General features: G+C 40.9%; 1 pseudogene; it reads right to left on the bottom strand.

Annotated features, from left to right (window-relative positions):
* Positions 1 to 2,523: 2,523 nt before the first annotated feature.
* On the bottom strand, positions 2,524 to 2,951 carry LOC127225577 (60S ribosomal protein L36a-like; annotated as a pseudogene).
* Positions 2,952 to 12,786: the final 9,835 nt, after the last annotated feature.

The raw sequence follows: 12,786 nt of genomic DNA, 5'->3' as shown, positions 1-12,786 counted from the left end.
CAGTGAAGGAAATCATCAAAAACAGAAAAGCTTGTAAAGATGTAATTGAACGAGGTAGCCATGTTCCAGGCCTAGTAAATAGCAGATATTGGCAACTTCAGCCCTGGGGTTCTGGCTTCAAGGACAGAAGAAAGGTGTTATGGAACCTTCCTCTGAAACTAAAGAGCTGTTGAGGCCAGGCATATGTTAGGGGTGTCACTGAATGGAAGCCTACAGAGGCCACTGTGCGAAGCTGTGAAGTTGAAGCCTGGATTGCCTGGGGGGGGGGACCTCAAGATGTTGGAGATGCCAGAGCTGTGGATGCCTGCCAGGAAAGCTGCTAACAGGGAATGAAACCAGCTAAAGAGAAAGAAGCATGTTTAGTCAACAAAGCTGATGGGTGTTGGAGATCTGAAGAGTGTTTTGACATCAGACTTGGAGATGCAGAGTTTAGAGTTTGTCCAGATTGTTTTTGGTCTTGCTTTGGTCCACTATTTCCTCACACTTGGGAATGGTATCCCATGACATTATATGCTGGAAGTATGCTATCTGCTTTTTGATTTTGATTTTATATGGGATTGCACGTTAGGATATCAAATGAATCTCAGAAGAGATTTTGAACTTTAGACTTTTAAATGTTTGAGACTATGATAGATTACAAGGACTTTTGAAGATGGGTTGAATACATTTTTGCATTATGATATGGCTACAAGCTTTAGGGAATGAGGGAGTGGAATGTGGTAGTTTGAAAGAAAATGGCCCCCAAAGAGAGAGGCACTATTAGTAGGTGTGGCCTTGTTGGAGTAAGTGTGGTCTTATCGGAGGAACTGTGTCACTGTGGAGGTGGGCTCTGAGGTCTCATATATGCTCAAGCTACACCCAGTGAGGCAGTCCACTTCTTTTAGCTTTCAGAATCAAGATGTAGCAGCTCCTTCTCCAGTAACAAGTCTGCCTCCATGCTGCCAGGATGATAATGAACTAAACTTCTGAACTTTAAGCTGCCACCTCAATGAAATGTTTTCCTTTATAAGAGTTACTATAGTCATGGTGTCTTTTCACACCAATAGGAACCCTAACAATGGAGTTCCCTCAAATATCATCTGGTTCCACAATTCATTAAAAGAGTCACAAAACTCATTGAAATCAACAGGACTCAATGCTATGTCATCTCATAGGGAAAGGTCATGGATCAAAAGCAGTCATCAAAAGTCAGAATTTGGATTAGGTTTAAACATTTTTTAAAATTTACTAATTTTTAAATTGTATGTGTTTTGCCTGTCTGCACATATGTATGTGCACCACATGCATGCCTGTTGCCTGAGGAGTTCAGAAGAGGGCATTGAATCCCCTGAACTGGAGTTCCAGATGGTTTTAAGCCAACATGTGGGTGCTGGAAACTGAACTGGGTCCTCTCCCAGAGCAGTAAGTGCTCTTAAACCACTGAGGCTTCTTTCCAGTCCTATGATACACAGTTTTTTAGTGTGCCCTTGATACTTGTACTTGATTGATGGCCCATGTGGTTGGAGTCAGTTATGAGATCAACTGGTATCAAAAGTTCCCACCTAGATCATGGTCAGCCCCCAACCAAAGATTGTCTAGAGTGGCCCTTACAACAGAAAAGACTTCCCAAAATGGCTGGCTCTTGCTTTGCTTTGGGAAATATGTTTTTTTTTTTTTTTTTTTTTTTGTGTGTGTGTGTGTGTGTGTGTGTGTGCAATTTTCCTTCAAAATGAAAAGAAAAATAATTTTTAAAGAAGCATTGTTATTAAAAGGTTGACAGTCTGGATTATTGCTCTTATATATCTCCATAAGCTCTTGGTTTTACACTTGAAATTGAGGAGTGAATGGAGAATTAGGGTTCTTTGGTCTCTCACTATGTTTCTTATCCACACTCCGAAGACAAAGACTTTTGTTTGTGTATTTCTTTAGGGAATAGTAAGACTATTCTAGACAGACATTTTCAAAACAACTGATCCCTCCTGTAAAGCGGTGGAGCAGGTGCAGTTCTAAATCTACGAGGATTATGTATTCAGAAGAAAATACAAATCAACTTTATCCTTTTTCATTAGTTACAACTTTTTAAGACTAGTTTTATTGTTTTTGAAACAATAATACATACTCATTACAAAGCCTTCAAATGGCAGGGGAAAAGGAAAACTCATTAGGCATTTCACCACACAGGTACAAACATGATTATTATCCCTGTTCCTTGTTAGCAGTTTTAACATGTTGTAGGTATTACTTTTATTTGCTTTCTCATCTATCATCTTCACAAGACCGTGCACTAAGACCAGGTGATACATCTCTTATGTTTACATCCTAGGGTCTGACTCAGTCCCCAGTGATTTACTTATGAGCAATTGGTGAACATCTACCCTAGGAGCAATTTGTTGCTCATATATGCAAATAAACAGCTGTATAACATATAATCCATGATGCTAGAACCAGTCACCTAGAGTAGAGTTTGGCCAGTTACCAGCAGCATCTGAGTTCATCCAGCACTCTCCCCCCCCTTTTTATTTATTTATTTATTTATTTATTTATTTATTTTTTCAGGAACAATAACTTTATTTTCTAACAAGTCATTTTCCTACTGCTTCAGCATTTTCCTCTAGGAAGACACAAGTTTTAGAACTGGATCACTTGGCCCTTTCTCTTCTTGTCTCCTCCCAGTTCAAAATGCTTGCACCTCTTAATGGCCAGCATCCTCTTCGACCTGCAGTTGGGCTCCACACACTGAAGCCTCAGCACAATCTTCTTTGTGGTTTTGGCCTTCTTTCGGAAAATTGGCTTTGTCTGCCCACCGTAACCACTCTGCTTCCGATCGAAGCGCCGCTTTCCTTGGGCATACAGGGAATCCTTGCCCTTCTTATACTGGGTCACTTTGTGAGGCTAATGCTTGCCACATTTCTTACAGAAAGTCCTTCGGGTTTTAGGTACGTTGACCATCTTTGCAGTGGCGGTATCGAGAGACCCGGCGTCCGAGACCACCGCCTCCAGCACACATGCCGAACAGGAAGAGCCCCCCCCCCCTTTTTAAATAAAGTTGTATTGGAGCCCATTTGTTTACATATTGCCTTGTGCTATTTTTTCCCCATATTACAGTTGCAGAGTTGTGCAGCTGTGCAGAGACCCTCATGTAGATCATAAAATATTTATGGTGTGGATTATGATATGGATTTATAATTAAGTTAATCCCTGAAACTGGAGTTCCAGATGGTGGTGAGTCACCATATGGGTGCTGGGAACAGAACTAGGTCCTCTCCAAGAGCAACAGTGCTTATTACTTAATAGCAAATGACTTCTGCTATAGTGCCATGTCTCTCCCTTAGTATATACTCAGTAAATATTTGTTGCATGAATACATTTTGTTTAAAATTTACAAGGTGTTCTTGATTTCAAATATTCTCAAGTATATCAAATATCCAAGCCACATAATTATCTTAAATAACAGTGTTAAATTTTATTTGCATATCATGTGTATTTGACTTTTTCCTTTATTGTGTTAAATCTACATCCTCTTTTGTTCCTAATGTACCTAGCAATGCTGTGAACATGCCTGTCTTTGTACATTTGCCTATGTGCCTTGGTAGATTTATAGGGGCAGACCTTCATGTTTTTATATTTTTGCTATCTCTAGGCAGCTCATTTCTTAGGAAAGCACCAATGTTGACTTTTGCCAGCATCATTCTCCTAGATTATACTTACATGTGACATTAAGAACAAGATTGCTTTTTTTTTCAAATGAGACAAATGTGGAAAAATGTTAGATGGCAATCAGTCTCTCCCTAAGCTTCTTTGGTAAGGTCTACTGGCCTTGACACATGATGGAAGACCTAAATGGCTTTCACTTGCCAAGTTAAGAGCATGGTGGTGTCCTTGATTACATTTACATTTGCTACTAATTCCAGTCCTGGGAACACAGGGGGAATCATTATGATAATGAAGGCTGCTATTTTTAAACAAATGTATGCATATACATTTTGGAAATAGGGATGTGTGTTCTTCAAAGAGTGAAAAGTGCTAACCTATAATTCATTTGTTCAGTGTAAAACATAGGATCCACAATGAAAACTGGACCAAAGCTTTGTAAAGCACCACTCATTTCCCCTTTAGAAATAACAGGTGGCAATCCAATTGTTTGGGTTACTGGCTTATAGGTGTGGACTAACAATGAGGTATTTGGGAATGACCCTTACTGAAGAATTCACAAAACCAGAGTCTGATGCCTGTTATTTGTCCTCCACCCTGCCAGGATAGGACAAGCTTGCCTGTGTGTTTAGGCATGCCTCTGGTTTACAGGTGTGGAAAACACCTAGCTTCAGGGGTCTGAAGAGCCCTTCTGTCCTTAGGCTTTTCAAAAGCAGCTGGAAGCTGCGATGGAACTGTATTAGAGGTTCCCAGCGAAGGCTGGGAGGGATGAGTCCCCAAAACTGAGTGCTAGGCTGCTTACTTTTAAATCTGTCAAGAGGATTACTGACCTCCCCTTTGATGCCATGCAAAAGCGAGCCCATTGAGAAGGACACTTTTAGAGCTCTTAGTCACACATGGAAGTAGATATTCAGGAGGAAGAAAGGTTGGCCTTTTGCTGAGCTGAGGGGCCAGATAACTTCAGGGTTGTAGTGCTCTGCCCCTCCTAATGACTTAGAGCTGCCAGCACAAACAGCCAAGTGTGTAATGGAATCCATAGAGCTGTGAAGCAGGCAAGCTACAGTGAAGAAGTCAAGGAAGGCGAGAGCGGTCAGTGCCTTGCTGAGATGCCTGAGTTCATGGCTCTTGGGCACCGAGCTAGTCTAACCTCGGGTGTGAGGACTGAGGCAAAGAACATAATAAAGAAACACAAGGCTTTTTAAGGCTATTAAAGCACTCTGAGCCACTGCCACCTCCCTGATGCCTTTGGTTACCTATAGATGTCAGCGCCTTGGCTTTTGTGAGGAGAAAGTCTGTGACACTAGATCTGACATCTTCCAGCAAAACTGCAAACAATGTATGGGAGGGATAATTTTCTGTTTTGAATTTTCAGCTGACTTTCCTTGTCTTAGTCCACAGCCATTCAGGCAACTGATCCCTCAAGGAAAACAATGGTATACCCAAGAAAATAGACCATCTTTAGGATTACCTTTTGAATTTGAAGAGCAGCAAAATCTTTGAGCCCAGCATCACACAACATCTTCATTTCAGTTCTTGTGGCTGTCTACACTTCAGAACAGAACAAAGAGTGTTAGCAATCACCTGGCGATTTTGTCAATGGAAACAAAACACTCTGATGTGTGCCTGACAGGTGCACACTGTGTACAAAGCCCAGATTAGCTGGATAATTGCCATCTTTGTCTCTAGCTTCCTCCCAGTTTCCCTTTACAAATTACAATTGACAACTAGAACTTGACCAGAGAAGAAAATCCATATGATTGCTGATTGGATCCCTCAGGAATAGGGTACATTTATTTGTTAAGTGACTTCCAAAGGTTATTTGCTGAGAGACGGGATAAACTGGGACTTCTAAATGAAGATTATTGACTCACTCCTAGGCTCCCTCCATTAAGAAGGCATCAGTATGAAAAGCCTCAAGTGGATTACACTGCAGGTGGAGATGAGACATTCAGTAGATAGGAATGTCTCAAAATGAGATGCAGGTAGTCTTGAATTATTCAGGTATCTTTTTCTTCTGCAAACAGCTTCTCATGGTAGGTAGACCTGGAAGTGGCAGAGTTAATTATTCTGTGGATGCTTTATTGTGATTGATTCAGGTGTAACATCTGCCTTTTGCAGTTCTGGTTTTCCCCAGATGGAAGTTGTGGTAACCTTTTATTTTTTTTCTTCCTCATTAATGCATTTATAGAGCAGAAAATACTCAAAATTACCTTTTGAGGGCAATATGCTTTCTATTTCAAAACATTCCCTTCACCTGCCACCAAGTGAAGATGAACTCTCTTTTTTTTTGCGCTTGTCAGCCTTTCCAATTTTCACCTTAGGATGTTAACTTTATTAATAGTTTAACTTCATGCTCCAGTACCAGGACTTTTAGTGAACTGATGACATTGGCTAGCCATGCTCTGGTTATTTTTGAGGAGGATGACAGTAAACTTCTGTAAATGCTTAGTGAAGAGTGAGAATATTCAAGGAGGACAATGTGGAGACTATGAAATTTAAAAAAATGTATTAATTTTTTTCAGACAATATATTTTGGTCAAATTCTTTCTCTTCCTCAGATTCCCTCCAGGTCCCTTTCTCCCTTCCTACCCAATTGCACATTCTTTCTTGCTCTTAACAACAACAAAACAAAATAAATGGAAAACTCAAATAAACAAAAAGCACAAGCACCCCACTCCACCCCCAAAAAAATCCCAAACAAAGAAACTCGTGGAGTCTGTTTTGGGTTGGCCAACTTCTCCTGAGTATGAGGCCTGTCTTGAGGGGTGGTTGTTATACTCCTAGCAGCTCCCAATCATAGGTAGCTTCTTGGTTAGATGTGGGACTTGGTGTTCACGTCCCCACCCTGTGCTGGGATTTTGTCTGGATTGTGCAGGCCCTGTGTGAGCTGTCACAGTCTCTGTGAGTTCGTATATGCATCTGCTCTTCTGTGTCTGGAAAAGTTTCCTTGGAATCATCCATTACCTCTGGCCCTTACAGTCTTTTCCACCGCTTCCACATAGATCCCTGAGCCTGAGTGCTCCAAAATCTTCCACTGTATGTTGTCCAGTGTGAGCCTCTGTGCTATTTCCCATCAATTGCAAGTAGTTTCTCTGATGAGGGTTGAGCAACACCCTGACCTATGGGTATAGCAATATGGGAGACCATGAAATTTAAATGTTCCTTTAGGGGAGCTAAAAATATCCCTCCATTAAGACAGAACTACAGAACATACAGATTCATACCATTCCTGGGAAGACTGGCTTTAAAAAAATGTTATCTATTTATTATTATTTGCTTTTTGTCTTAATACTGGTATTTTTTTTCTTTTTTCTTTTTCTTTTTTCTTTTTTCTTTTTTTTTTTTTTTTTTTTTTGCTCCAGACAGTTTTAGTTTTAGAACTGAAATTCTCCTGTCCAATGAAACATTTGAGTCCTAGACAAACTTGCCTGGTTGGTTGACCTACCAGCCAATCAAATACTTTCAAACTCATTTGCGGGTGCCATTTGAGGCTGCGAAGGTCTTCATCTGGTTTCTCAGGAGGTGATTCTGTTTGCTCTTAGTTTCTGCTGAACAACTGTGTATTTCACCTGTGCAATCAGGCACAACACATAGTCATAGATTCATACACACACAAAGAGGCACAACACATGGTCATAGATACACAGGCACAACACACAGTCATATCAGTCATATAATCATACACACATACAGAGGCACAGCACATGGTCATACACACACACACACACACACACACACACACACACAGATGACACACATACAAAGATGGCCAACACAGATAGGCCAGTAACTATGTACTACAGACAGACAGAAAACTCATGGAGAGAAATGGAGAATTGAAATTTAGGCTTAATTTTTATCACATGATTCCAAGAAGTCTCTCTCTCTCTCTCTGTTTCTTTGTCTTTCTCCTATTCCTTATTGGGCAATGACAGACTTTTGTGCCACCTCTGTGGTTTTCTTAATGCATAATTGACATAAGTTGTTAAGAAACTTTTCTTTAACAGATGAATGGCAAAAGAAACATAACATAAGGTATTTGTTATATTATTTGAAGGCATAGGGCTGGAGAATTCTTGGGAATTTCTTGAGCCTTTGGGATGAAAAGTTAAGAGACAGAGGAGTGCGTATGAAGGCGGCTGGGATGCTTTGCTGTTTCCTATTTGTGGTATAGATCATTTCTAGTTGGAACAGTCCTAGTTTCACACCCCTTCCCTTGCTTTTTGTTGAGCTCTGTGAAACAAAGTGGAAAGAAATGTGGATGAGAACAGTTAAATACAATGAAAATATTTAAGTTAGGTGGGGTTGGGATAGGGCTCAGTCAGTGAAGTGCTTACCACTCAGATTTGAGGACCTGAGTATGACACCCCCTCCAATGAACTCTACACACACGTACACCTGTACCCATACCCGTGGACTTCTACATAAGCATTCTAAATAAAAACGGAAATTAAAGAATGTAAATGGGCAAAGTAATCTTAAAGCTTAAGTTCAAAATACTTACCAACTTAAAAATAAGACAAGGTGACTATTGGTTTGACTTAGCTGGCTTGGTTGTGTTCTTGCCTAACATTCTTGAAGCACTAACTTGACCTTCAGCACCACATAAAACAGGCTTGGTCATGTACACCTGTCATCCCCGAAGTGGAGGCAGGAGGATTGGAAGTTCATGATAATTCTCAGCTGAAATTGAGTTCTAGCTAGCCTGGGCAACATGATATTCTTTGTCAAAAACAAAAACAAACAAATAAAATTAACCCCCAAATAAACCTACCAAAGTAAAATACTTTAAAGTATTTTAAAACAGATGAGTGCAAACATATGTAAAAACAACAAGCATAATACAAACAACACACACACACACACACACACACACACACACACACACACACACACAGATCCATGAGATTTAAAGCAAATAAAATAATTCTGGATAAAAAAGACACAATATCAAAACAGCCCTACAGACTACAGCCAGGATATCTGAATCTTCTTCGAATCCCCCATGACAGCGCCCCTTACCAGTAGGAAGTAGTTTGGAAAGAACGACGCCCAAATTCCCAAATATTGTGTATAAATGTTTGTTTTCATTTAATTGGACTTTGTTATATAAAATTAAATAAAATAATAATAATAAAAAAGACACAATATGGGATTTACAGTGAGGTAAGCTAGAAACAAAGTACAGAACTATTTGAAATTGCTTTAAATAATGTTGGCATAATATTTCATAAATGTAGACTGGAAGAGTTGTTTTGGCCTCAACTCTATTTAAAGACATGAAGGAGTCACCTCATTAAACAGTTCTATATTGAGTCTCTGGTCCTCCAAGGAGTCATTCTGTAGGGTTCGCCTATAGTGTGAGTTTTCCCAGAAAATCCGAATGAAGAATAGCTGAGTTTGGGAATGCATCGTTCCTTAAAGTCATCTTGGAGCTGAGAAGGCAGTCTGGAAACATCATGTGTCTGTGTCCCCATCACTTTCCCCACAGATTCAGAAAGGAAGAAGTTGGTGACTAAAATGTCACTCGGTGACTATTGCCAGCTACTGGAGATTGTTGAAGGTACCTGCTCATTTTTGGATTCTTTCTAGTTTATAGAATCAGGCTTCCTGAAGCTTCTGCCCACGAATTGGCATTCTAGTAAGCATGACAGGTGATGCCCAAACCCGCTGAAGTTGGAGAATCACTGTTCCAAATGACAGCAGTAATGGACTTAGTGTGGGGGCACAAAGAATTCCTGATGACACATGGTGTCACATAGAGCACCCGACAGACAGTGGAGGATCTTTAGTACTTACACTTGAAAAATCAGCTGTCGCCCAGCTGAAATTGACACAGAAAAGAGAAAATCATGTGAGGGATGCTTATCAAATTTGTAGATAACTCAAAAGGAGAAGGAAGGGCTAACATGATAGATGAGAGCATTAAAGCTCCAAAGGGTCTTGACAGGCTGTGAAATAGGGCTGAAATTAAGATGTTGCAATGTAACCAGGATAAAAGTAAAATCCTTTATTTGGGTTGAAAAAAAAATCTGCTACACAAGGTCAAGATGGAAGAAAAAAATTCAGTAAAAATTTGAAAGTGAGGACTTGGGAGAGTTTGTTACCTCTCATTATGCTTGTAGTCTCTAGAATGAAGAAGTTAATAAAGCCAAGGGAAGTGTGGGGGTTTGGACAGATGAGGGGGTCAGTCAGGGGAAAAGCAGAGGCTCTTCTCACTGGTTGGAGTGTCATATGTGTCCAGAACAAACGATACAAGGAAGGTATTGGTGGCCCAGAATTCAGAAGTGGTCAGGCTGAGAGAGAACACAATTACATTAAATGAAGGACAGATGCACTCTGACCTGGAAAGGGTAGATTTCCCCAAATATTTGAAGTTACCTGCCACCAACAGAGGGTAGACGACATAGAGAGAGCTCCAGGAATCTGATGGTGTTGGCATAGGAGCTAGATGAGGAACAAGGGGAGTGGAGAGATAGAGGGGGATAGGGACTGGGGATGCAGAGAGTCGGTTTAGTTGAATGATGGGTCAGAAGGCTGGAGATCAGAGAGAAAGGAAACAGTGAATATACACAAGTGATATTGTTCCCAACTGTTTCTAGAATTTTGGTAGTGAAAGGGGAATTGTCTCAGTTTGGCTTTCTATTGATGTGAAGAGACACCATGACCACAGAAACTCTTATAAAGGAAAACATTTAATTGAGATTGGCTTAAGGTTTCAGAGGTTTAGCCCATTATCATGGTAGGAAGCTTGGCAGTATGTAGGTAGACATGGCGCTGGAGAAGGGGCTGAGAGCTCTTCATCTGGATCAGCAGGCAGCAGGAAGTGAACTGTGAGTCACTGGGCAGGCTTGAATTTCTGAGACCTCAAAACCCACCCCCAGTGACACACTTCCTCCAACAAAGGCACACCAATGCTAACAAGGCCACACCCCCTAATAGTGTCACTCCCTGTGAACTTGCAGGGGCTATTTTCTTTCAAACCACCACAGGAAGGAATTGAGCAATTCTCTGAAAAACTACACAGTGTAATTGTAATTTTATTTTAAGATAGGAAAGTCCTGTGGGTATTTCACTGGGTGACTGGATCTTGATTTGCAGATTTGTCTGTTGTGCTGGGAAATTAACTTCTAATATGGTTCATCATTTCTACCCTTAGCTGTATTCTGGTGTGGACAATGAATCCCACTGTGTCACAGCATATGAAGGGTGAGGGAGAGAGCTATTGGAGAGAGTGAGTGCCTGAAGAGCCAGTAGAGAGCATGGTCAATGAGGGAGTGAGTCCTGCCAGGTCCTGGCTAGGGAAGCTCTGGCAGGAGCTGTGAAGTCAATGGCCCAAGGCCACATCCTAATCTCTGTAGGATCCAACCAGACTGAGCATTCAGGCTGGCAGTGTTGAAGAGTTTTCTCATTCTATCTGGGAGTTGTCAAGAAGAGCAGTCTCTGGGGCCTTGCTGGATACAGTCAGAGGTACTCTGGGGCAGTGTCTGTCTGGGGACCACTCAGCAGACCATCCAAGGGCCAGCTACAATGTTAGATGTACGCAGTTTGCCAGAGCTCAATGAGCATCCCCTCTGTTGGGATTTCTTTTTCCTGAGTAGATTAGAAAGACCCTGTTGTAGGATGGTTAGACGAAAGTAGGCACCTATTAGCCTCTATCCAACCCTCAAAACCATCATCTACAATCAGTCAAAGCATTGGGCAAGGATGCTTTTCTGAATGCATGTTTAATAGGATGCAAGGAATTGGGGAATCTGTGGAATTCCAACTTACAAAAGAAGATTTAATTGCCTGGTCTTTCTAGTGCAATGGAACCTTGGACCACTGGCTTCCTCCTAAATGTGCAATTATTAGCCTCTGTGGGGCTGTATTTCTCTCAAAGTGAAGGATTGATAAGGAACTGTATCTCACCTGCAGTTAAGAGCCTTGGTGTTGTGGGTAAGGAAATCCAGCTGGATGCTGGCTTCCATTACCTCCCAGTTGTTGTTTGCCTTTGGGCAAAGGACTTCATGTTATAGCTGAGCATCATTTTTCTCAGGTGTGGTACAGAAAGATGATAATACTTATCATCAATATGTTGTAGAAAATAAACAAGGTAAATACATATGTAATAGGATATATAATAACATATCTTACTATAAAGTTAAACAGTTACTGGTTTTATTGTTCACATCACATTGCCATATGAGTAAGCTGTCTGAAGACAATTCAGATATAGCCAGAGAGTTCTTGAATTTGGCCAAATTCAAGAAATACTTACTGAGTACGGTGGAAGGACTATGCAGTTCCAGAAAGTTCCTTCTCATTGGAGACATTTCCTGTGCATGCCTAATATTGCCATCTGACTTTGGAAGAAGCATGGCCTTACCATGAAGTGATTGTGGCTTTGCTGAATATTGTTCAAGAATAACAGCAATAGCACACCCCACCATAAGGCTGTGTGATGTGCAGCTCTGGACCAGGTTCTTACTGGAATTCCAGCTTTCAGGAAGAGTCAGAAAAAGAGCTTTATCCCTGGGTGAGCATGGGGCAGAACAGAGGCTAATGGCCCAGAGTACTTCTAGCAGGTTAGAGTTGCATAAGGAAGAGAAACAAAGGCAAAGAAGGATTGGGAGTTTCCATGGCAGCAGGTTGTCTGGCACTGGCCAAGGCATGGTTGATCATGACATGGGATTAATATGTCAGATCTCCATGAAGAATTTGTTGGTACCAAGAAAACACCTGCTGCTTAGGGGGAGTATGGTTCTTTTTCATCAGGTATCCATTAATCAGGCCTATTGTTTCTGGGGCCTGAGAAAACTGTAAGGGAGACTCAGGAGAGCTCAGAAGGAAGGAAGGAAGGGAAACAGAAGTAAGACACATTTTCTTTCTTTTTTTTTTTTTTTTGGTGTCAATGGGGCTGGAAGCCCTTCATTTTATTTTTTTTATATATATAATTTTTTTATTTAATTTTATACAACAAAGTCCAATTAAATGAAAACAAACATTTATACACAATATTTAGGAATTTGGGTGTTGTTCTTTCCAAACTACTTCCTGCTGATAAGGGGCGCTGTCTTGGGGGATTCGAAGAAGATTCAGATATCCTAGCTGTAGTCTGTAGGGCTGTTTTGTCCAGCTGTTTGGAATGTAGGATCAGCTTGTACTCTGTTTCAG

The sequence above is a fragment of the Phodopus roborovskii genome, unplaced genomic scaffold (assembly GCF_943737965.1).
Source record: "Phodopus roborovskii unplaced genomic scaffold, PHOROB, whole genome shotgun sequence".
Taxonomy (NCBI): domain Eukaryota; kingdom Metazoa; phylum Chordata; class Mammalia; order Rodentia; family Cricetidae; genus Phodopus; species Phodopus roborovskii.
The sequence above is the reverse complement of the archived record's forward strand: the minus strand, read 5'-3'. Positions and strand labels throughout refer to the sequence as shown.